Source organism: Vulpes lagopus, chromosome 10, assembly GCF_018345385.1.
Source record: "Vulpes lagopus strain Blue_001 chromosome 10, ASM1834538v1, whole genome shotgun sequence".
NCBI classification, from domain to species: domain Eukaryota; kingdom Metazoa; phylum Chordata; class Mammalia; order Carnivora; family Canidae; genus Vulpes; species Vulpes lagopus.
In genome coordinates, this window is record NC_054833.1 from 116000969 (window position 1) to 116028698 (window position 27730).

Sequence of the window (27730 nt, forward strand, 5' to 3'; positions counted from 1 at the left end):
ACGGCCCAGCAATTGTACTGCTGGGGATTTACCCCAAAGATACAGATGCAGTGAAATGCCAGGACACCTGCATCCCGATGTTTCTAGCAGCAATGTCCACAATAGCCAAACTGTGGAAGGAGCCTCGGTGTCCATCGAAAGATCAATGGGTAAAGAAGATGTGGTTTATGTATACAATGGAATATTACTCAGCCATTAGAAATGACAAATACCCACCATTTGCTTCAACATGGAGGGAACTGGAGGGTATTATGCTGAGTGAAGTAAGTCAATTGGAGAAGGCAAACATTATATGGTCTCATTCATTTGGGGAATATGAATAATAGTGAAAGGGAATAGAGGGGAAGGGAGAAGAAATGGGTAGGAAATATCAGAAAGGGAGACAGAACATGAAAGACTCCTAACTCTGGGAAATGAACTAGGGGTGGTGGAAGGGGAGGAGGGCGGGGGTGGGGGTGACTGGGTGGCGGGCACTGAGGGGGGCACTTGACGGGATGAGCACTGGCTGTTATTTTGTATGTTGGCAAATTGAACACCAATAAAAAATACATTTATTATTTAAAAAATGATCTAAGTTTCTAGAATCATGAAAATGACAATTTATATTTAATAATTCAAAGGCACAATTTGTTATCTCTAAGGTAACCATTAAAAAATAGCAAAAGGATGAAAATATTCTATTTAATAGAGGAAAAATAAATAACAAAAACAAATACACAACTGATCATTAAAAAGTACAGATCTCAGTAAAACAGTAATGTAATAGCAGTAGGTCAAATTGTGTTTAATTACCAAATAGTGAGGACAGCCTGGGTGGCTCAGAGGTTTAGCACTGCCTTCAGCCCACGGTGTGATCCTGGAGACCCGGGATCGATCCACGTCGGGCTTCCTGCATGGAGCCTGTTTCTCTCTCTGCCTGCGACTCTGCTGCTCTCTCTCTCTCTCTCTCTCTCTCTCATGAATAAATAATTACAATCTTTAAAAAAAATTACCAAATAGTGATATTGTGAAAATGAATCCAATTCTATAAATGTTCATATTAACTGAAATTAACGAAATATTCAATTAAAGGACTAAGATTTTCATACTGAATACCCCTACTTGTTCTTCTCCCCTAATAATAATAATAATAATTTTAAAAACACGGAGCTATAATCTGTCTGGGAGATGCCTTATATCATGAGATGTGAGTAATGGTAACATGACTATATGCATGTTTAAAATTTGTCAAGCATTTATTTTTTGTGGACTGACAAGAATGAGGTTATTATATACCTCAATACATTTTAAATGCAATGAATTAAGAATGCCCAAGACAATACTGAAAAAATTTATATTTATGCAAGATATCAAGCAAGAAAAATTACAAATCTATAGTATTTAAGTAGATAATATTTAATCAAAGATAGAGAAATGTGTAAAGCAAAACTACAAGACTTTTTAAAGAATATATCATTTAATTTATATTAAAAATAAAACAATAATGAAAAACAAGAAAACAAAAGAATGTAAGGTTGCGAAGAAGAGTTGAACGGAGGTTCTGTATTACTGTCAAAATTATTTTTTTGATGTGGATTGTGTCTATTGGTTATATATAATATATACAATAATTCCACTAGCTGTCAATTTGTGATGTATGCACTTTTCTATATGCATTTATGTCAAACATCAATAAAATATTTATCAAAAAAGTAAATGATAGTCTCTCTATAAAAAACACACTGCACAAATTATAAGGAAATTTGGAAAAATTTTTGAATATATATTTTCACATATATTTCAGGCAAACTTTCAAATGCAAATCAAGGGTAGTGATATATATTTTTTTCATCTGTAGCCTATTTTATTTTTTTAATTTTTACATTTTTTAATTTAAATTCAATTTGCCAACATATAGTATAACACCCAGTACTCATCCCATCAAGTGCCCTCCTCAGTGCCCATCACCCAGTTACCCACACCTCCCCTTCTACAACCCTTTGTTTCCCAGAGTTAGGAGTCTCTCATGGTTTGTCTCTCTCTCTAATTTTTCCCACTCAGATTCCCTCCTTTCCCTTATAATAAGGCTAGTGATATTAATATCAAATTAAAATTAAAGCAAAATTATGAAATGGTTCAAAAGTCTGATGGATTTGGGAAGCTCCACTCAGTTCCACCCCCCCACACTTTACTGCCAACCCATCTTTCCCACAATTTCTGTGAATATCATTTTCTAAACTTCTTACTTATGAGTTCATCATTGGAAATGTCCTCAACCGCAGAGAACTGCTCTGCTCAATTATGTCCATTCTCAGAGGTAGCTGATGGCCACTGATTGACTGACTGTGGTATATAAATGCTTAACTTCCTTGTCTCAATATGGGACAACTCTGAAGGGCACCCCAGGTCCAGAGCACCTTCAGGATTGGTGAGGCCTCAGCTACAATTACATTGTGAGTTCATGTCAGTCTTGACCATATCTTTCATACTGGCATATCATTGAGAACATTCCCCTATAAACATTCTGTACAAAATTGTTCATCTCAGTATGTGCTTCAAGGGACCCATGCTAAGACAAAGAGTGACTACATGGGTTTTGAGTATAAATAGATAGGCCCCACTACCCCACAAAAATCTGAACCAATTGAGAAAAACTATCAAGTATATAAGAATATCAGCTTTAAAAAAAGAATATCAGCTTTATTATTGATAAAGTAATAAAGTAATAAAACGATATTATTGGAAGATGTGACATACAGGTACAACAAAAATAAGCACTCCAGACTACAGTGATTTACTCTTAGCCCTCTCTTTCCCAAACTCACAGTCATATCCAGTGTATGATATCTATAGGCATTCCACACACAAGGCTCATAATTGTAAAATGTGTGTCATAAAGGCAAAGACCATAAAATAAACATCTATGAAGACAGCCTGGCGTCTAAGAAGAAAAGAGAGGAAGAGACAGAGCTGCTCATGCCAAGTTTCTTAATCCAAACTCACCAATAAAGTATAATACCCCTTGTAGGGAAGACATGAGTAAGGGAGGAAGAGAAGATAGGGGTGTTTTACAAAATGGAAAAAAAATGTTCCCTTCCCTAACATTGTTGATAAAAGATACAAGCAACAATGATGTGCTAATTTGAAAAGGGGAATAATGGTGGAGTACTATGGCATTGAGATATATTTGTTCATTTTTTTATAAAGATTTTATTTATTCATTCAGGAGAGACACAGAAAGAGAGAGAGAGGCAGAGACTAGGCAGAGGGAGAAGCAGGCTCCATAGGGAGCCTGATGTGGGACTCGATCCTGGGTCTCCAGGATCACACCCTGGGCTGAAGGCAATGCTAAACCGCTGAGCCACCCGGGCTGCCCTCTATTTGTTTATTTATTCAAGCACTCCTTGGAGCAAAAATTCTATTGAACATCTTCTATATGCCTATATGTCAGACACTTAGACACTACTGATACTTCTCACATTAAACTGTAGGTCTTACTAGAATGAAAGCTACATGAAGGCTGATATATTGATTAGTTCTTTTCCTGCAAGGAGCTCAATAAATGCTAAGTTAATAATTAATAACTTTAATGGAAGATAATCTTTTAGAATATAATTTTAATGAGAATTTAAAAACAGTTTTTCAACTTTTGCCAGAGGAAGTAAACAAAGAAAGTTGCACATGTAACTAATGGAGCCATCATAAAATGTGTCTCATAGTGTTGTATTTAGAAATTAAAATTTTTGTTGAAAATAAAACATTTATGAACCCTCATTTCCCAAAAAAGAAAAGCAGATTTCTCTGTGTATTAAAAAGTACCAATTACATTCCATATTTTCTTATTAAAATGGCAGAGTTCCTTAAAACAGAAAAATTTGTGAAAAGAAACCAAAAATGGATGCCCAAATATACATATGCACACATCCCACAGATACATAAAAATGTAATATTTTTAAAAATTAAATGAGGGACCTAAAAAATTCTCTCTCCTCAAAATATCTTTAAAGACAAAAAATGAAGTTTGTTTATATGCTCCACTTTAGAATATATTAAGTATAGCACTTCATCAATATTTATGTGATACAATCAAGGCTGTAGTCAGGGGAAAACTTATAAGATAATGAATTTGAACTTAATAAACAACAGTATTATGAAAAATAAACTTATCTTTCAACTCAACAGAGTAGAAAAAGAGGGAAAAAAAAGCACAGAGAAAGACAATTGCAAAAGTCCTAGGGAAGGGATATAGGGAAAACAAATGACATCATAGCAGAAAGAAACATTATAAATGAGGAATAAATGCAAGAATGTAAAAAAAAATGCTAATACTTAAGGAAAATCAGGAGAAACAGATAGTGTTTATACTCTTAGAATGAGAGTAAGACTTCATCAACATATAATCAGGAAAAGTTACAAAACACATAGGAATAGAGAATTTTTATATAGATAGATAGATGTAATTAATATGCATATATATGAATAGTTAATTATAAACTATCTTAAAATTTACCTTCAAACAATTAATACAAAGTACCAAAGTTGATTCAAGAAATAGTATAAGTGTTATCTTATATCAATTAATAATTATGGAGACATTGATAATGTACCTTCTTTATATTGATTAATATGTGAATAGTTCAAATTTAAGAGGCTTAAACAAGACTAAGTAATTTAAAACTTTCCAGAGCCCAGGGATAAAAGGAGTATTTTTGTTACTTATAGGAAGTTAGGATGTTCATGATCCCAAAACCTGAAAAAAGAGAAAGAATCATAAAAGGAATCACATGTCACCAGCATCTTGCAATATAAATGTGAATTCTTCAATAAAATGTCAGCATTAAAATAGTAAAATAATTAAAATAATATTTTAAAATGATATAACTCACCACCTAGATTTATAATGTGAAAACAGGGATAATTTAACATTAAAATATTTCATATCTGATATAATTAATGATCTTGATGTTTAATGCCCTATAGAAAAGAGCCCAATGACTATCAGGAAGGTAGACTAACAAAACTCTAGCATGTCTTAAAAGTCATAATGCAGCTTAGTTTGATTTAGAGATCAAATAAGAAATAAGCTTTTCAGAATATGTTGGTCATTTAGACATTACACAGTTTCATTCAATTAAAATTAAACTATATCCACTAATTCTGAAACCAATAGATGTCTTTTAAGTGTAAATTCCTTTAGAGAAAAAATTTGCATAAGCTAGTGGGTTAAGCACAAAACTAGAATTTACACACAGCCTTTCCATTTTTAATAATTCGAACCTTAGCTTCCACCTGACCACATTCTTCAAAGTTATAAATTATTTCTGTATTTTCTTACCCATGCATTTCTTAGTCTTCATCTTTACTTCTGCTTTTGACAACCTTTTTAAAATTTTTGTTAACATTTATTGTTTAGTGATTATAAAGTTCATATTTTTATAATAGACAATTTTGAAAAAATAAATTACACAAAAAAGAAATCTTATTTTATATTTCACTGTTCTTTTCTTTTTTTATTATTTATTTATGATAGTCACAGAGAGAGAGAGAGAGAGGCAGAGACATAGGCAGAGGGAGAAGCAGGCTCCATGCACCAGGAGCCCAATGTGGGATTCGATCCCGGGTCTCCAGGATCGCGCCCTGGGCCAAAGGCAGGCGCCGAACCGCTGCGCCACCCAGGGATCCCCTCACTATTCTTTTCATCTACTGTGTGGAGTCTGTGTGTCTACTCCAGGCTTTCAACTGAGACTACAACAAAACAAAACAAGCAAACCCATAACCTACTTGAAAGGACTGCACCCTATGAGTAAAGTTTTGTGCTACAAAGAAAGTCAAAATTCAATAGCCTAGGGCAGCCCAGGTGGCTTAGCGGTTTAGCGCCGCTTTCAGTCAGCACAGGGCGTGATCCTGGAGGCCCTGGATCGAGTCCCATGTCGGGCTCCCTGCATAGAGCCTGCTTCTCCCTCTGCCTGTGTCTCTGCCTCTCTCTCTCTCTCTCTATCTTTCATGAATAAATAAGTAAAAATCTTAAAAAATATTTAAATAGCCTATACCTAAGAAAGAATGAAGATAAGCCTCAATATTATCAAAATGTTCAATAATTTAAAAGGAATAAAATATACTGAGGCCCACATGTGTTATCATTAGATTTATCAGAAAAGAACTTGTAAATAATTATAATTGATATAACGTATTTGATAAATAATGAAAAACAGAAAAGTAATGAAAAGATGACTTTTGAAAGGGAATTGGAATATATAAAAATAAATCTAATGGAGATGCATACTAGATGATACATAATTTGGCCCAAACAGAGCAAATTATGTGGTTCTAAATATATCTATGAACTTACACAAATTATTTCTTCTTCCTGAAAAATAAATGTTTTAATTTTGATTTTGAATATACTTTTAAAGATTTTTATTTCTTTATTCATGAGAGACACAGAGAGAGAGCCAAGACATAGGCAGAGGGAGAAGCAGGCTCCCCTTAAGGAGCCTGATGCAGGACTTGATCCTGCTACCCTGGAATCACAACCTGAGCCAAAGGCAGATGCTCAACCACTGAGGCACCCAGGTGCCCCAACTTAAATATTTAAGATAAATATTATCTTAAGTGTCAATCATGACCTTTTGTCCTTATTTTCCTGCCACTTGTGTGTATAACTTGATTTAAAATTGAGAAATAGAACAAGGATACATGGCTTACATAAATTACAAAAATAAAAATACATGTATCTTTAATGTTGGCATTATCTGAACCAATTTTAGGACTTCAAAAATCTCATTGATCAAAATGAGAATTGACAGTCTTTTGATCATAATAAAAACCTGATTATTATTAATTTGTTTAACAAAACAGTTTGTGTTGGTGTATCCATGGTGATAATACCCTTGAAGTGGATTCATGGGAATTATCCATGACAAAATTTTGATTGGAAGTTGTTGGCTGAGTAATATTCCATTGTATATACATACCACATCTTCTCTATCCACTCATCCTTCCATATTTGGCTATTTTGGACATTGCTGCTATACACATTGGGGTGCACGTGCCTCTTTTGATCACTACATTTGTATCTTTGGGATAAATACCTAGTAAAGCAATTGATGGATATTAGGGTAGCTCCATTTTTAACTTTTTGAGGAACCTCCAAACTTTTCCAGAGTGGCTGTACCAGCTTGCATTCCCAATAATGTAAGAGGGTTCCCCTTTCTCCACATTCTCACCAACTCTGTGGTTTCCTGGCTTGTTAACTTTAGCCATTCTGGCCATTGTAAGGTGGTATCTCACTGTAGTTTTGATTTGTATTTCCCTGATGCGGAGAGATATTGAGCATTTTTTCATGTATCTGTTGGCCATTCGTTTGACTTCTTTGGAGAAATACCTATTCATGTCTTCTGCCCATTTCTTGATTGGGTTATTTGCTCTTTGGGTGTTGAGTTTGATAAGTTTTTTATAGATTTTGAATACTAGCCCTTTATCTGATAGGTCATTTGCAAATATCTTCTCCCATTCTGTCAGTTGTCTCTGGCTTTGTTGACTGTTACTTTTGCTGTGCAGAAGCTTTTTATCTTGATTAAATCCCAATAGTTCATTTTTGCCTTTGTTTCCCTTGAATCCTGAGACATGTGTAGGAAGAAATTGTTCTGGCTGAGGTCAATAAGGTTGCTGCTTGTATTCTCCTCTAGGATTTTAAGGGATTCTTGTCTCACATTTGGGTCTTTCATGCATTTGAGTCTGTTTTGGTGTATGATGTGAAAAAGTGGTCCAGTTTCATTCTTCTGGATGAATTTCTTCTGGCTGTCCAATTTCCTAATATCAGTTGTTGAAGAGACTGTCTTTTTTTCATTGAATATTCTTTTGTGCTTTATATGAGATTAGTTGATTATAGAGTTGAGAATCCATTTCTGGGTTCTCTATTCTGTTCCATTGATGTATGTGTTTGTTTTTATGCCAGTACCACACTGTCTTGATGACCACAGCTTTGTAATAGATCTTGAAGTCTGGGATTGTGATGCCACCAGCTTTTGTTTTCTTTTTCCACATTCCTCTGGTTATTTGGGGTCTTTTCTGGTTCCACACAAATTTTAGAATTATTTTTTCCAGCTCTGTGAAAAAAGTTGATGATATTTTAATAGAGATTACATTGAATGTATACATTGCTCTAGGTAGCATAGACATTAGAACATTTGTTCTTCCAATCCATGAACATGGATTATTTTTCCATTTCTTTGTGTCTTCCTCAATTTCTTTCATGAGCATCGTTTTCAGAGTACACCTCCTTTGCTTCTTTGGTTAGCTTTATTTCTAGGTATCTTATGGGTTTTGGGGCAATTATAAATGGAATTGATTCATTAATTTCTCTTTCTTCTGTCTCCTTTTTAGTGTATAGAAATGCAAGTGATTTCTTTGCATTGATTTTGTATCCTGCCACATTGCTGAATTCCTGTATGAGTTCTAGCAATTTTGAGATGGAGTCATTTTGGTATTCCACATAGAGTATCATATCATCTGTGAAGACTGAGAATTTGACTTCTTAACTGCTGATTCAGATACCTTTTATTTCTTTTTGTTGTCTGATTGCTGAGGCTAGGACTTCCAGTACTATGTTGAATAACAGTGGTGAGAGTGGATATCCCTGTCATGTTCCTGATCTTAGGGGAAAGGCTTTCAGTTTTTCCCCATGGATAATGATATTTGCTGTGGGCTTTTCATAGATGACTTTTATGATATTGACGTACATTCTCTCTATCCCTACACTGTGAAGAGTTTTAATAGGAAAGGATGCTGTACTTAGTCAAATGCTTTTTTTGCATCTATTGAAAGGATCATATTTTCTTGTCCTTTTATTACTGTAGTGTATTACACTGATTGATTTGCAGTTGTTGAACCATCCTTGCAACCCAGGAATAAATCCCACTTGATTGTGGTGAACAATTCTTTTATTGTACTGTTGGATTCTTTTGGCTAATATCTTGATGTGAATTTTTGCATCCACATTCATCAGGGATATTGCTCTGCAATTCTCCTTTTCGGTGAGTCTTTGTCTGGTTTTAGGATCAAGATAATACTAGCCTACTAGAGTTTGGAAGTTTGCCTTCCATTTATATTTTTTGAGACAGCTTCAAAAGAACAGGTATTGATTCTTCTTTCAATGTTTGGTAGAATTCCCCTGGAAAGCCATCTGGCCCTGGACTTTTATTTACTGGGAGATTTATTGGTTACTGTTTCTATTTCCCTGCTGACTTTGGGTCTGTTCAGGTTTTCTGTTTCTTCCTGTTTCAGTTTTGGTAGTTTATGATTCTAGGAATGCATCCATTTTTTTTTTCTAGATTGCTTAATTTTCTGGCATATAGTTGCTCATAATATGTTCTTATAATTGTATTTCTTCAGTATTGGTTGTGATCTCTCTTCTTTCATTCATGACTTTATTTATTTGGGTCTTTCCTCTTTTCTTTTGATAGAAGTTTATTGATCTTATTAATTCTTTCAAAGAACCGGCTCCTAGTTTTGTTGATCTATTCTACTGTTATTTTGGTTTATATTTCATTGATTTCTGCTCTAATCTTTAATAATTATCTTCTCCTGCTGTGTTTAGGTTTTATTTGCTGTTTTTTCTTCAGATCCTCTAGGTGTAAGGTTAGGTTGTGTATTTGAGAACTTTCTCATTTCTTGAGAAAAGTTTGTATTGCTATAAACTTCCCTATTGAGACCACCTTTGGGGAATCTCATTTTCATTTGTTTCCATGATTTTTTTTTTATATTCTTCTTTAATTTCCTGGTTGACCCATTTGTTCTTTAATAGGATGCTTTTTAACCTCCATGTATTTGGGTACTTTTCAAATTTCTTCTGTTTCTTGAGATCCAGTTTCAAAGCATTGCAGTCTGAAAATATGCAAAGAATGATCCCAATCTTTTGGCCCCAGTTGAGACCTTGAGACCTGATTTGTGGTGCAGTATGTGATCTATTCTGAGGAATGTTCCATGTGCAATCAACAAGAATGTGTATTCTGCTGCTATAGGATGGGATGCTCTGAATATATCTGGGAAGTCTCTATGGTCCAGTGTGTCATTCAAAGCCCTTGTTTCCTTGTTGATCTGCCTTGATAATCTATCCATTGCAGTGAATGGGGTGTTAAAGTCCTGTACTGTAATTGTGTTATTACCAATGTGTTTCTTTAATTTTGCTATTAATTGGTTTATTTAATTGGTTTCTCCCATGTTAGGGACATATATTTACAATTATTAGATCTGTTGGATAGACCCTTTAATTATGATATGGTGTCCTTCCTCATCTCTTATTAGAGTCTTTGCTTAAATATCTAATTTGTCTGATATAAGGATTGTGACCCAGCTTTCTTTTGATATCCATTAGCATGACAAATGGTTTTCCAATTCCCTCACTTTCAATCTGGAGGTGTTTTGGGGTCTGAAATGAGTCTTGTAGACAGCATAATGATGGGTCTTTCTTTCTTATCCTATCTGATATCTTTTGTCTTTAGACTGGGGCATTTAGTCTGTTTACATTCAGAGTAACTATTGAAAGATATGAATTTAGAGCTATTGTATTAACAATAGTCATTCTTTCTGTATATTGTCTCTATGCCTTTCTGGTCTATCTTACTTTTGGGCTCTCTCTTCACTTAAAGGATTCCTTTTATTATTTCTTGCAGGGCTGGTTTAATGATCACAAATTTTTTTAGTTTCTGTTTGTCCTAGACAGATGCAATGAAACGCCGAGACACCTGCACCCCGATGTTTATAGCAGCAGTGTCCACAATAGCCGAACTGTGGAAGGAGCCTCGATGTCCACTGAAAGATGAATGGATAAAGAAGATGTGGTCTATGTATACAATGGAATATTACTCACCATTAGAAATGACAAATACCCACCATTTGCTTCGACGTGGTCTCATTCATTTGGGGAATATAAAAAATTGTTTGTTTGTTTGTTTGTTTGTTTGTTTATTTCTCCTCTAATTCTGAATGCCAGCCTTGCTGGATAAAGTATTCTTGCTGCATTTTTTTTTTCATTTAGCACCTTGAATATATCATGCCTGTGCTTTCTGGCTTGTCAGGTCTCTGTGGATTGGTCTGCTGCCAGTCTTAGGTTTTAACCCTTGTAGATTATGGACCTCTTGTTCCAAGCTGCTTTCCGGATTTTCTCTTTGTCTCTGAAATTTGCAAGCTTCACTATTATGTGTCAAGGTATTGACCTATCTTGATTGATTTTGAGAGTTCTTTGTGCTTCCTGGACTTGAAGGCCTGTTTATTTCCCCAGATTAGAAAAGTTCTCAACTATCCTTTGTTGAAATATTCTCTCTCTCTTTCTTTTTACTATGGGAACATTGTTTGGCCCTATTGTATCACTTACTCTTGAATTTTCCCGCCGTGATCCAATAGTTGTTTATCTCTCTTTTTCTCACCTTATTTATTCCACACCATTTTTTCTTCTATATCATTAATTCTCTCTTCTGCCTCATTTATCATGCAATTAGAGCCTTCATTTTTTATTGCATCTCATCAATAGACTTTTTTTTTATTTCAACCTGATTAGATTTTAGTTCTTTTATTTCTCCAGAAAGGGATTCTCTAGAGTCTCTATGCTTTTTTCAAACCCAACTAGTATCTTTATAATCTTTATTCTGAACTCTAGTTGTCTCATCTTATACACATACTGATTAGGTACCTGACAATTAGTATTGCCTCTTGTTCTCTTTTTTTGTGGTGAGTTTTTCCATCCTGTCACTTCTGTCCAGAGAAGAATAGATTAACAAGAGAACCAAACATTAAAATAGCAACAATGATCCCAGAGAATTATACAATGAACAAATCAGAAGCGACCAAAAACAAACAAGAAAAAAAGAAAAGGAGAAAATATAATCAGGCAGGTGAACAAAACAAAAAAATTGCAGTAGATTCTAGGGGTATTTTGGTCTGTTTGTTTATAAAACTAGATCTCAACATTGTACACAAAGAAAATCATATATATACAAAAATAAAATTAACCTCAATGAAAGGATAGAATGTAACTGTAAATATGGAAATCAAAAAAGATTTTTTTTTTAGAGAAGGAATATAATCAGACAGGTGAACAGAACAGAGCAATACACTAGATTCTGGTTGTATTTTGGTCTGTTTGTTTATAAAACTAGATCTCAACATTGTACACAAAGAAAATCATATATATACAAAAATAAAATTAACCTCAATGAAAGGATAGAATGTAACTGTAAATATGGAAATCAAAAAAGATTTTTTTTTTAGAGAAGGAATATAATCAGACAGGTGAACAGAACAGAGCAATACACTAGATTCTGGTTGTATTTTGGTCTGTTTGTTTATAAAACTAGATCTCAACATTGTACACAAAGAAAATCATATATATACAAAAATAAAATTAACCTCAATGAAAGGATAGAATGTAACTGTAAATATGGAAATCAAAAAAGATCTTTATTAAAATTCTAGAGGAAGGACTGACTTGAGGCATCACTAAAACTATATCCTCAAAATGTGTTCTGAGGGATACTTCCTTCTTTCCACATCTCTCAGCTTTGCTTGTATTTGCAGGTTGCCCCTCATTCTTTCCTATGACAAACAAATTGTTTCATTAGGCCCAGAAGGATAGATGTCAGCCACTTCAATTTATAACATCCATTATTCAGCTTCTAATCCCAATGCTGGAGAAAAGTCTGTTCTGATAACTCTGGCACACATGCCCCAGAGACTGAGCTGATTGGCCCCACTTGAATCACTCACTGTGTATGAGATACTGATGGACTTTTACTGATCAAATCTGGGTCATGTATTCACCACAGAAGAGAAGGAAAATAGCTCCACATAAACCACATGGAATATGAGAGAGCTAGTTCACAAATAGGAATGTTTTAGGTAGGCTAAGTAATAGGTCAGTAAAAAAAGAAAGCATATATTTCAGTTGGTTAACAAAATAACAGTCCATTGCTTCTGCACTTTATTACCCAATATGATTAGTGTTAGGGTGGTAGCAATGGGGACTTTTCTTCCAGCAGTGACTCAGAAATTTAGGATTGTTCCAAATTTTAAATATGGCATTTTCCATACACGGTTAGACATTTCCAGATTTTCTAACTAGAAGCCAGGGGGGAAAGAGAGAAAGTAAAGAAAAGAAACTTCCTTTGGCATAGAACTAGCATGTCATTTACACATATATTTCATTGGTCAATTATTATTTGATTTGTCACGACTGCTATCATATGAATTCTTACTTAGAAACACAGCTTAGCTGTATACTCAGGAAGAGAAAATGTGTTTGCTGATGACATAACCACACTTTCCCTAGCAGGTGGCCATGAAACTTTGTCTGTTCAATACATTACCAGCCCATTTATGTTCTTCACCTTATTGGAAAATTTGCTAGTACTTTATTGTTAAGTACTACAGTGTATGGTGACTGGAAACAATTACATACTACAGAAAGGGAGTATAATATCAATAATATATTATCATGTTACAACACCCAATACTTTGTTTAAATATCATATTTTATTTTTTTTCATGATTCTATGGGTTGGCAATATGGGTGGTTCTTCTGTTGGTCTCCACTGGGATTGCATGTAACTTAACTGAAACTAGAAGTTCCAAGATGGCTTCACTCACGTCAGGCAGGTGGTACTGGATGCCATCAGTTTCTTTCCATGTGTTTTTAATGATGTTATTTTATAGAGCAGTTTTAGGCTAACTGGATAACTGAGAGAAGGGTAAAGAGATTTCCCATATTCCCCTACTCTCACAAATGCATATAGCTTTCCCCATTATTAACACACTCACCTGAGTGGTACATTTGTTATAGTTGACAAACAGACATTGACACATCATGATTACCCAAAATCCATAGTTTGCATTATGGTTCACTCTTCAGGTATATAGTCTATGGATTCCAAAGTGTATAATGACATTGATTCATCATTAGGGTATCACACAGAGTATTCTCACTACCCTAAAAATCCTCTGTTGAGGGAATGCCCTCAACTCCAATTGGCAACCAGTGATCTTTCTACTTGTCCTGTAATTTTGCCTTTTTTCAGATTGGCTTCTTTCCTTGAGTAATATGCATTGAAATTTCTTCTACATTTTTACGTGGCTAGATAGCTCATCTCTTTTTGACAGTGGATCATATTCCATTGCCTGGATACATCACAATTTATCCATTCACCTACTGAAGGACATCTTGGTATCTTCAAAGTTTGGGCAATTATGAATAAAGCTGCTATAAATATCTCTGCATAGATTTTTGTGTGGACATGAGTTTCAACTCCTTTGGATAGATACCAAGAAGCATGAATGTTGTATCATAAGTATATGTCTAGTTCTGTAAGAAACTGCCAAATGATCTTCCAAAATGGTATGCCATGTTGCATTCCCACCAGCAAGGTATGACAGTCCCTTTTGCTCCTCGTATTTAGTATTGTTAGTATTCCAGATTATGACCATTATACTTGGTGTGCATTGGTAGTTCACTGTTGTTTTAATTTACATTCCCTGGTCAGATTTGATGTGGAGCATCATTTTATATGCTTATTTATCATATGTATATATTCTTTGGTGAGGTGTCTGTTAGGATCATTGACCCATTTTAGGGATGCCTGAGTGGCTCAGTGGTTGACTGTCTGCCTTCGGCTCAAGATCAGGGCATGATCCCAGGTTCAGGGATCTAGTCCTGCATTGGGCTCCCTGTGAGGAGTCTGCTTCTCCCTCCATCAATGTCTGCCTCTTTCTCTGTGTCTCTCATGAATAAATAAATAAAATCTTAAAAAAAAATCATTGGCCCATTTTTAAATTGGGGGGGTTGTTTCCTTATTGTTGAGTTTTAAGTTTTCTTTGTGTATTTTTGCTAACAATCCATCATCAGATGCATTTTTTGCAAATAATTTCTTCTCTAGGGCTTGCCTTCTCATTCTCTTGACATTGTCTTTCATAGAGTAGCAGTTTTTAATTTTAATGAAGTCCAGCTTAACAACTATTTGTTTCTTAGATCATGCCTTTAGAATTGTATCTAAAAAGTTATCACTATACCCAAGACCATCTAGATTTTTCCTATGTTATCTTCTAGGAGTTTTATTGTTTTATATTTACATTTAAATATCCATTTTGTTGGACGTCCCGGGTGGCTCAGCGGTTTAGCACCACCTTCAGCCCAGGGCATGATCCTGGAGACCTGGGATCCAGTCCCATGTTAGGCTCCCTGCATGGAGCCTGCTTCTCCCTCTGCCTGTGTCTCTGCCTCTCTCTCTCTCTCTCTCTCTCTCTCTCTCTCTCATGAGTAAATAAATAAAATCCTTAAAAAAATATCAATTTTGAATTAGTTTTTGTGAAGGGTATAAGGTTCATGTAAGATTCACTTTTATTGTCTGTAGATGTACCCTTTGTTGGAAAGACTGTCTTTGGACCATTGTGTTATCTTTGCTTCTTTCTCAAAGATCACTCTGGGATCTCTGTTCCTTTCCATTGATCTCTTTGTCTCTTCTTTCACCAGTACCACACCATCTTGATTGCTGTAACCTTATAGTAAGTCTTGTAGTTGAATAATGTCAGTCTTTTCCTCAGCTGTATCTAGTCTACTAATAAGTCCATCAAAAGCATTCTTTATTTCTATTACAATGATTTTTTTTCTCTATCATTTTGTTGTTCTTTCTTAGGTTTTCTTTCTGCTTACATAGTCCATCTATTTTTGAATGCTGCTGATCATCCATTAGAGCCTTTAGCATATTAATCATAGTTGTTTTAAATCCCTAGTCTGAAAATTCCAATATCCCTGTCATGTCTGGTAAAAATAATTACTATAAACAGGTCTTTACTAATACAATGATGAGGGACTTGACAGGAGGGAATGTTGTATAGTCCTGTGATTAGGTCTCAGTCTTCTAGGGATTCTATGTATCTGGACTATAAACTTGACAAGTATTTCTGTTTTTTCGCTTCCCCCATTGAGTGGGAGAGGATGGTGAAAATGGGCTGCAGTTGAAAATGTCCCTTCTCAGTTGGTTAGGCACTGAAAATACCCAGCAGGTGAGTCTTTGTTTAATTACTTTCTCTTGAGAGCACGCTTTGTTAAGAATAGAGTGCACTGGCATATTTCACATGATTTTTTTCTTCTTTTTTCCTTTTTTTTTTTTTAAAGATTTCTTATTTATTTTAGAGAGAGTGAGTGAGAGAGAGCAAGCATGGAGAGAAGGGGCAGAAGGAGAGGGAGAGAAAGCCCAAACAAACTTCATGCTGAGCATGATGTCAAGTCGGGGCTCAGCCTCACAAACCTGATATCACATCTTGAGCAGAAACCAAGACTTTGTCCATTTCTTTTTTGTTGCTTCTTTGAAAATAGTACTATTTTATACCAAGCAATAATTTTCTAGATTTTAACTAAAAAGTTAAGAAAAAAAATCTTTATCTCAACAAAGAATATATGTTCTAATCTTTATACTTGCATTCATCATATTTATACATACACACACATAATGGATATAAATAAATATATAAATGATACATATGTATAAAACTATATAATGTCTTATGTAATATATATGGTGTGTAGACATATATAGTATATATGGTGTGTGTGTATGTGTGTGTCTATATATATATATATATATATATATATATATATATAATTATACTGTGTAGTGGCACAATATGGAAAGTGCAAATCAAATCATTACAAAAGGTAAGAATTCATGAGACGAAGTTATTCCATAATAGTTTTTAAAAAGAAAAACATGAGTTAAAATACAAAGATAGTGTCAAAATAGATCCAAGATTCCCAATCAATTTCCACTTATTGTAATAAGTTAAACAGGATAAACACTAATGTTATAAAAATGTTATTACAGAATAGAGTTTGAAATGGGGGAAGAATTTTAATATAATAAACTATATACCCTGACTGAATTTATTTATTGATTTTCTATGTATCCCTTTTTTCTTACTTCAATTTGGGTATAACTAGTGAGACTCTATTTTCAGTTGCTCATCTGCATCTCCTGGTGTTAGATAATAAAAGAAAATGATGAATGACATTTATTGTTTAACACAAATTCTTTGGTTCATGTATCTCAATCCCTTTCTTATTTCTATAAACTACTAGTTTTTAATGTATTCTTTTAACCTAATCAATACAAGTTTTATAAAGTCTGAACTTTAATTCAAATTTTCCTCTACATTTTACATATTTTTTGGTAGATTTGCTTCAGCAGTTGTGAACATTAGTCTATGATGTTTGACAGTGGGTTGCATGTTCTCTGTAATTTAATGTGATTTGCATATGTGTCCTAGGAGCAGTAAAACCATTTAAGTATTCAATGGGAAAAGATGTGGCCCTCGGAAGTCATCTTATTAGCATGCAAGAACAAGGTATCTAACAAAAGCATGTACTAAAAAGAATAGTGTTCTCAGCAATGCACTGGAAATCTTTTCACTGATATATATGAATTTCTTAAAAAAATAAAATCAGTAGTCTGAAATGCTCTGCGTCACCTCAAGAATGTACAGAATGATATCCAAGGAGTAGATTAATACTAACACAATCCTAATTCAGAGTATTTGTCCTATTTTAGTATTTCCTCACAGAAATATAGTAGCCTGTATAAATAACCAATAGAAAAAGTATTATTAGTATATTTTGAACTCTAACATACCTCAGAAAAAGCCAGAAAATAACACCTTCAATTAATTTTATGTTTTTAATTAATTATGGAATATCAAAACTCATGAGGAAAAACTCTACCAACAACTTTACCACTTAATAAATACATAGTTGTTGTAGATGTCACTAATATGGCAGGATAGGAAACAATGAACTTCCATTTCTCTCCACAGAGACACTGATTTATTTGAAGTAAAATGACATGGGAAATGTAGAAACTACCTAAGAGGTTTCTGCACACCTAGTGATTGCAAAACCCACAACAGCACAACTTGTAGGAAAGAGAAAACACACCCTCATCAAAATCCCCACCCCTAGGACATCACCAGGGATAGAACCCCAGTTGCCAGTTTCTCTCTGAAGAAGTTGAAGTGAATATCTAGAATTCTATCTTCTTGGGTACTACACAAGGTACTATTTACTGTCTTACCTATCTCAGAGCACTGACAACTCCTAGTATATGCTAGTCCCTTGGAAACGACAAACATCCAGGTGGTAGTTAGCACTAAATTGTGGCAAATACCCCTAAAACTTCTCTCCCTGGCTTACTGTAAAGAAAGTGAGCAAAAAATCCCAACTCCTAGCTTCCCACTGAGGAGAAAAGCAAATGCAAATTAAGCATTTCAACTTTGAGGGATGCTACTTCAATAACTGGCTTCTGTCTTTCCTGCCTTAGAGAGTTGTTGAACCTTGGCATATACTTGCTAGTCCTTAGGGCCTACAGAGAAAAAAGTAGCAATCTGAACTAGTGGGAGAACATTTAATGATAGCAAACTCAAGTTCATTAAAGAATAAGGAGATGATAATTCACAGTTTCCAGCTCCTCCCTGGGGAGTAAAAGAGTCAGATCATGCATTCAGTGTTATAACTTTTCCAGTAGCTATGCAAGGGATTGGCCCTGCCCTGCCTATCTCAGATTGCCAGTGGAACTCGGCATACTTTAGATCCCTGGAGACCACTAAAAACAAAGGCAGAAGTTTGGGTTAACATGAAGGTATGAGAGACATATAAATGCTCAGACCAGATTGATTGGTGAAGATCTTTTCCTGTACAAGGCTAGTCCAGAAAGATGGAGATGTTGTTGTTTTCCCTAATGTGAAGGTACCAACACAGAGTCAAAGAAAATGAAGAAACAGGGGAACATGATACAAATAAAAGAACAAGAAAAAACTTCAGAAATCACCCTTAATGATACGGAGATTTATGAATTACCTCACAGAGAATTCCAAATAACAGTCATAAAAATGTTTGGTGAGCTCAGTAGCAAAAATAAATAAATAAACAGAGAATTTCAACAGAGCGAAAATCTGAAATAAAACCAAATAAATCTTTGGCTGGACCATAAGATAACTAAATTGAAAAATTTGATAGATAGGTTCAACATTAGACTAAAGCAAGCAGAAGAGAGAATCAACAAACTTGAAGATAAATCATTTGAAATTATCTAGTCAGAAAAGGAAAAAGTAAAAGAATTTAAAGGAGTGAAAAGAGGCTAAGGGGATTATTGAATACCAGTAAATAGATCAATATATGCATTATGAACATTCCAGAAGGAGCAGAGAGTCCTAGAAAGGACCAGAAAGCTTTTCAAGAAAATATAAGTTTAAAATGTCCCAAATCTGGGAAATGGAAAACCAGATCCAGAAAGTTCAAAGGACACCAAGTATGATGAAATCAAATAAATTCATTCTGAGACATATAATCAAATTTTAAAAAGTCAAAGATAGAGAATTTTGAAAACTACAAGATAAAAGTGAATTGTCACATATAAGGAAACTCTTAAAAAGTATTATCAAAATTTCCAGCAGAAAATTTTCAGACCAGGAAGAAGTAGGATGACATATTGAAATTTCTGAGGGGGAAAGGGGGTAAGGAGGAGAGGGGAAGAAAAAAAAAAAAAGAATGAAAAACATATGCCAACCAAAAATACTATACCCAGCAAGAGTTTCCTTCAAAAATGAAAGAGATGTTTATTTAAAAAAAATTTATAAAGAATTTCCAAGATAAACAAGAACTGAGGGAATTCTTCCTTATTACCTACATTATAAGAAATACTAAAGATGGGGTGGGATGCCTGGGTGGCTCAATCAGTTAAGCTTCCAACTTGATTTCAGCTCACATCATGATCTCAGAACCACATTGGGCGCTACTCAGTGTGGAGTCTGCTTAAGATTCTCTCTTCCTTTCTCCCTCTGCCCATCTCCCTGCTCTCTTTCTCTCTAAAATAAATAAATTAAAAATATAAACAAACAAACAAATGAAATCTTTTAAAAATCTTTAAGGAAATGCTAAAAGGAAGTTTTCATCCTAAAATAAAGGAATTTAAACAGCAAGATAGTACACAATATAAGATAAAACACAGTATAAAGAAATATTTATTGATATACCAATAACATAAAGGGGGTGAGTTAAAGTGTAGTTTGTATGTGACTGAAATAGTTTAAAACAGACTATGTTAACCATATCTTATGTAAACTCCATGACAATCATAAGCATCAGCCTTCAGTTTATGTCACAATCCCAGGGTCCTGGAATCATGCCCCAGGTTTGGTGCCCTACTCAGCATGGAGTTTGCTTGTCCCTCTCCCTCTGCCCCTCCCCCTGATCCTGTGCTCTCTCTCTCTTTCTCAAATAAATACATAAATACATAAATACATAAATTTATAAATGAAATCTTTTTTAAAAAGAGGGAGGAAGCAACACAAGTTAAAACAGAAAGAGAGAGAGAAGGAGAGAAACATAAGGGAAGAAAGTGAGAGAGGAAAAGAGGGACAAAAGAAATACAAAACAAACATAAAATAATGAGCAAGAAGCAATAATAAATTTTGTTTCTATCAATAATTAAGTATAAATTGATATAACTCCCTAAACAAATGACATAGTGTGGTTGAACTGATTGAACAAAACAAGGTTTATCTACATGCTGTGTATAAGAGACCCCTCTTCATTTTAAAGATAGACTTAGGCTAGAAGTTAAGGGACATAAAAAGATATCTCACAAAAATGCTACCTGAAATAGAGAAGTAGCTAAATATATTAGACCAAATAGATTAAAAGTCAAAAACTGTCATGAGAGACAATTAAGGACATTGTATAATAATGAAAATTGATGAGGAAAACATAACAATTATAATATATATGCACCAATACCAGAGAACCTAAATTCATAAGACAACATTGACAAATCTGAAGGGAGAAATAGCAGTGCATAAAAGTAGAAGACTTCAATACATCCTATGCTGTAAAGGATAGAACAAGCACACAGAATATCAAGAAAGAAACAGCAGATTTAAACATTATCAACCAAATATATAACAGATGAAGAACATTCAATCCAGCAGCAGCAGAATATACATTTTCTCAGGTGCACATGGAATATTCTCTAGTAAGAGTCAAATGTTATATCACAAAATTGAAACAAAAAATTCCTAACTAATTTGGGAAGATTGGAATTATACCTAGTACCTTCTCCAAAAAAATATTTCTAAAACAAAGCTAGAAATTAATAACAGAAAGAAGACATTAATATTTACAAATATGTGAATATTAAACAACACATTTATAAATAACCAAGTCAAACAAGAAATCAAAGAGATATTAGAAAATAACTTGAGACTAATGAAAATAAACACACAACATACCAAAATTTATGGAATGCACCAAAAGCAGTACTAAAAGAGCAGTTTGTAGCAGTAAATACTTGCAATTAAAAAAAAAAGGATCTTAAATAAGCAACTAACTATATACCTCAAGGGACTAAAAGAGAGAGAGAGAGAGAGAGGAGAATACTCAGCAGAAGGAGGGAAATAATAAATATTAAGCCAAAAATAAATAAAACAAATAGAAAATTTGACAAAACTAACAGTTGGATATTTGAAAAGATAAACTACATTGACAAACTAAGAGAAAAGAGAAAAAGATAAGTACATATAAAAAGGAGACATTGCAAGATCACAATTTTTATTTTATGGAATTAAAAAAAATCATTGAAAGTACTATGAATAAGTTTATACAAGGTGTCTGGATAACCTAGAATAGAAAAATTCCTAGAAATATATAACTACCAAGACTGAATAATGAAGAAAAATAAATTAAAAGTCTGAATAGATCTATAACTAATATGATGGTTGAATCAGTAATCAGAAAACACCATATAGAAGAAAATCCCAGGATATGACGCCTTCATTGGGGAATTTTACTGAAAAGTTAAGTGCAAATACCAATCCTTTTCAAAATCTCTCAAAAAATGGAATAGAATAGAACATTCCCAAAGCAATTTCATGAGGCCAGTATTACCTGGATACCAAAGAAAGAAAAAAGACACCACAAGGAAAGAAAGCTACAGGAAAATATCTCTGATGAACAGAGTTGTAAAAATCATCAACAAAACACTAATAAAATGAATTCAACAGCACATTAAAGAAACCATATTTATTTGGTCAAATGGCTTTTATTTCTGGGATGCAATGATAGTTCAACATTTGAAAATCAATATGGCAAAACACAGATAGGGAAGATGGTGACTGGGTAAGAAGACTGAAGGCTTGTCTTGTCCCATGAACACAACTAGAGAGCTATCAGATCATCCTAAATACCCCAGAAATTGACCTGAAGATTAACATAACAAACTCCCACAACTAAAGAGAGAAAAGAGGCCACATCAAAGAAGGTAGGAAGTGTGGATGGAGATGTGGTTTAGGGAGAGACAGATCACATGATGTTGTGGAGGAGAGAAGGCTATGGTCATGGAGAAGCGTGAGAGGGAGGAGCACACAGGGGAATGCACAAGGAGATTGTCTCCTGAAAGCCATTGGCTTGGAAAATGAGAGCAGCAAAATTTTGTGAATTCTTGGCAACCAATAGTGCTTAAAGCCTTCAGTTTTAAAGGTCAGTGGGTTTGTCTGGGATAGAGCCCTGAGGGCACTTCCCTTTACTTAGACAGAAGACAGGGAAACAACCCAGTCACAGAAAGCATAGAGCAGTGATCTGAAAAACACTTGTGGAACACAGCACAAAGATTATTTACTCTTCTTGTCGCTCTTTTCTAAGAGGTAATGTTCAAGGAGACACCTCTGGGAACAAAGGAGCTAGCCTGTGCACTTTATCCCCCATATCCCTCAGCATAAACACAGAACCACAGCTTCTACACTAGCTGCCTGACTTGCTTACTGTGAGCCACATGACCCTGTGCTGTGGCAGGATGCCCCTCTTAGCCAATCTTACCCCTCTGTCCCAGTGCAGCAGATTCCTCTCCAGGACAGCTCTGCCCATACTATGTCTCCTGACCAGATTTCTCTAGGGCCTCAGGCTCCTGGAAATGGTATCAGATCTCATTTCACATTAAACCAGAGCATACCTAGTTAAGCTCACCACGTTCAGGCCAAGGACCAAACACTGTACATATTAGGGAAGGAGAGCCTCTGCAGATGACTGCCCTGAAGGACAGGGTGGCCAAAACACAACATCAGAAACAATCTACACAATAAGAGACACTCTCGGAAATGGCAGCCTCTGGGTACTTCATGACCTAATACATAAAGCCATTATTTTCAGCATACATAACTGGCTTTTATAATACACAGAAGAAGGTAGACTTGAACAAAACACCAAGAAAGAAGAATATGCCATAAATGAAGTATCAAAATAAGGCCACAGCCAAGATCTAAGCAAAATAGATATAAATAACATGCCTGATGGAGAATTTAAAGCAACAACCAGGGGATCCCTGGGTGGCGCCTGGTTTGGCGCCTGCCTTTGGCCCAGGGCGCGATCCTGGAGACCCGGGATCGAGTCCCACATCGGGCTCCCGGTGCATGGAGCCTGCTTCTCCCTCCGCCTGTGTCTCTGCCTCTCTCTCTCTCTGTGACTATCTATCATAAATAAATAAAAAATTAAAAAAAAAATTTTAAAAAAAATAAAGCAACAACCATAAGGATATTCACTGGACTTGAAAAAGAATAGAAGGCATCAGGGAGACCCCTGACACAGAGATAAAATAGTTAAAAAAGAATCAATCAGAGATGAAGAATGGAAGAAATGAGATGGAAACAGTCTTGATACAGTGAATAGCTAATTAGGAGAAGCAGAGGAATGAATTAGTAATCTAGAAGAAAAGACAATGGAAAATAATAAAGCTGAACAAGAGAGAAAGAAGAATTATGGAACATGAGAATAGACTTTAGGAACTCCGTGATTCCATTGAATGTTAAGAACACAGATGAAGGAGAGAGAGAGGATGGAAGTGGTTTTTTTGTTTTGTTTTGTTTTGTTTTGTTTTTGTTTTTGTTTTTTTAGTAAACAATAGCTGAGAAGTTACCCAATCTGAGGATAAAACAGAAAGGAAGAAAACAGACATCCATATTCAGAGGCACAGGGAAAGGACCTAAATAAATAAAATCATAAATGAGAGAGGAGAAATAGCAACCAACATCGCAGAAATACAAACTATCATAAAAGAATATAATGAAAAACTATATGCCAACAAATTAGACATCCTGGAAGAAGTAGATGAATTCCTAGAAATATATAAACTACCAAACCTAAAAAAGGAAGAAATAGAAAACCTGAACAGATTAATAACCGAGAAAGAAACTGAATTAGTAATCAAAACACTCCCAAAAAACAGAAGTCCTTGTTCAGATGGCAGGCATCACCAGCAAATTCTATCAACCATTTATAGAAGAATTAGTACCTATTCTTCTCAAACTATTCCAAAAAACAGAAAAGGAAGGAAAACTTCCGAATTTATTCTATGAGGCTAGAATTACCCTGATGTGGAAACCAGATAAAGATACCACTAAAAAAGATCTCTACAGGCTAATTAATATACCTGATGAACATGGATGCAAAAATTCTTAATAAAATACTAACAAATGAAACACAGTGATACATTAAAAAAAAATTGCCACAATCAAGTGAGATCTGTTCCTCAGTTGCAAGAGTGGTTCAATATTTGCAAATCAATTAACATGTACACCACATTAGTAAAATTATAAGAACCATATGATCACTGGGTGATGGATATTAGGAGGACACGTGATGTAATGAGCACTGGGTATTATATATAAGACTAATGAATCACTGACCTCTACCTTCCAGGGACATAAAAATGGCCAATAGACATATGAAAAGATACTTCGTGTCCCTAATCACCAGGGAAATGGAGTCATAACCACATAACCACATAACCTTACATAGGTGAGTTTGACAATAATTTAAAAAAAAAAAAAAAAGGAAAGAGAAAGAAAAGAAAAATAAAACCAGAACCAAACCAAACCAAAATAATGCAAAGATAATACGTATAGGCAAAGTGGTGAAGAAATAGAAAATTATGTGGCACTGCTGGTAGGAATGCGAAATGGTGTACCCATTATAGAAACCAATATGGGGGTTCCTCAAAAAATTAAAAATAGAACTACTATATGATTCAGAAATTTTATTCAGAGTAAAACAATTGAAATCAGCAATCTGTAGACTTAGTACAATTCCTATCAAAATACCAACAGCATGGCACTACATATTAAAGCATCAGAATATGGTCAAGACATGAAAACAATACAATAAAATGATAATAAATGAAACAATTAAAATTAGTATCTTGAAGAGATATTAGCACTGTCATGTTCATGCATCAGTATTCATAATACACAAATAGGGAAACAATTAAATGTCCTTTGACTGATGAATGAATATAAAAGAAGTAAATATTTAAAGTAGAATATTAATGACCTTAAGAAGAAGGAAATCCTGGAATATGTAAAAATATGGATGATCCTGTGGGACATTTTATTATTTTATTGAAATAAGTCAGATACAGAAGGACAAATACTGCATGATTCCATTTATATGAGGTATCTGAAACAGGTAGACTTATGGAAGCAAAGAGAATTGTAGTTGCCAGGGGTTTGGGGGAGAGGACCCAGGGAGTTGCTAATTAACAGATACAAAATTTCAGCTATGAAAGATAAATACATTTTAGAGATCTGCTGTACATTTTGCCTATAAATAGCAATACTATATTATACACTTGAAAGATTAGGAGAGTAAACCTCATGTTAAGTGTCATTACCACAGTAACAGTTTTAAAAATGTTATTGGATATGTAAAGAAAATATATTAATTACCTTTGGGGTCTTTCTGTGTAAAACGTTTCCTCTTACTGGTAGTACTTTCTTTAAGACTTTTTTCTAAAAATTCTAATGTTTGGGGATCCCTGGGTGGCTCAGTGGCTTAGCGCCTACCTTTGGCCCAGGGCACGATCCTGGAGTCCCGGGATCGAGTCCCGCATCAGGCTCCCTGCATGGAGCCTGCTTCTCCCTCTGCCTGTGTCTCTGTCTCTCTCTCTATGTCTATCATGAATAAATAAATAAAATCTTAAAAATAAATAAAACTATGCAACATCTTTATAAAAAAATAAAATAAAATAAAAATTCTAATGTTTGTATAGATCGCAGACAACTTAGTATCTGGAAATATAAATACAGTATGAAATATTACAAGATAATTTAAACTAAACAGTAACTACAGACTATACTTAAGAAATAATTATATAGTTGTTTTATTGTTAAACTGTACAGTTTTTTGTCAGATGTTGCTATATTTGCTGTTATGATAAGATTAATGTCATTAAAATCTTTAAAATGTAGTCTTGAATGAAATGTTCTTAAGGTCTATTTATTACTTCACTGGAGTATTTATTCAATATCCATTATGTGCCAAAATTTGTAGTTACTTTGTTTCACTGCCTAATCTTAATCTATTCAAAATATTCTGTCTCCACAGCATCACAAACGCATACCCTATGTATTCCACTTCCATAGCCTAAGTTTAAATGTGACGACACACTGATGATGGTGGAAAACATTCCAAGCAATGTGGAGAGTGTTTATGCATGTAGAGATAATGTATGAGCACATGAACTCTACTAGACGAAAAATCATTTCTTGACAATCTTTATTTTTTTAATTTTTTAACAATATTTAAATTCAATCTAAATTATATCTTTAAAAAAAGAAGACCAAGTAGATTTTCACTAGGATGACTGAATACCAGTAGCTTTTATTTTTATCATGTCCATAGCAATTAAAATGGCAATTGGATTTCTTTATACATCTTGATTTTATCCTCTCAAGCGAAGGTAGTGTGTTTTATAGGTCAGTGATATTTATTATGAGCAAGGTAATTATAACACATAAACTAGAGGCACCAGAAATGAAGTTGAAATAAAGAATGATGGATACATAAGTATACTTGTAAAGAACATAAACTAGTTATTATTAGATAAAGCAATAGGTTTTAAATAGTTTTCATGAGTTGTTTATTAGGCTAAATGTGTGCTTATAAAAATAAATATAACCAATATGACATCTTTCTAACCACCACCAAAATAAATTTCTGTATAGAAAGTATATAATATGGGACACCTGGGTGGCTCAGTGGTTTAGCGCCTGCCTTTGGCTAGGGCGTGATTCTGTGGTCCCTGGACAGAGTCCCACATTGGGCTCCCTGCATGGAGCCTGCTTCTCCCTCTACCTGTGTCTCTGCTTCTCTCTCTCTCTCTTTCTGTCTCTCATGAATACATAAATGAAATATTTTAAAAAATTAAAAATGAATTATGTAATCTGTGAGCCAGGCAATAGATCTATGCTGTAGCTTTTAATCACTATCGAGTAAAATTTTTTAAAAAAAGATAAACAAGTGATGAATTGTTACTGTCTATATGTGAAAAACATTTCTAATAACATGTTGGCTGTTCAATTCATCTGCATTTTTTTATTCTTGCATTTTTAACCTATTGGCAATTTGCGATGACTATATGAATAATTTTGCTTATATAATGAGAGCAAAAAATTATTTACTACCCTATAATTTGACAACTTTAACTTTTAACAACTCTGTCCTATTTGATCTTGAAAATATATTTTTGTCGTGGTGTGATTCTTTTCTACTGAGCATATTTTCTTTTAAAGATTTTATTTATTTATCTATGAGAGACACAGAGAGAGAGAGAGAGAGAGAGAGAGGGAGAAGCAGAGACATAGGCAGAGGGAGAGGCAGGCTCCCCACAAGGAG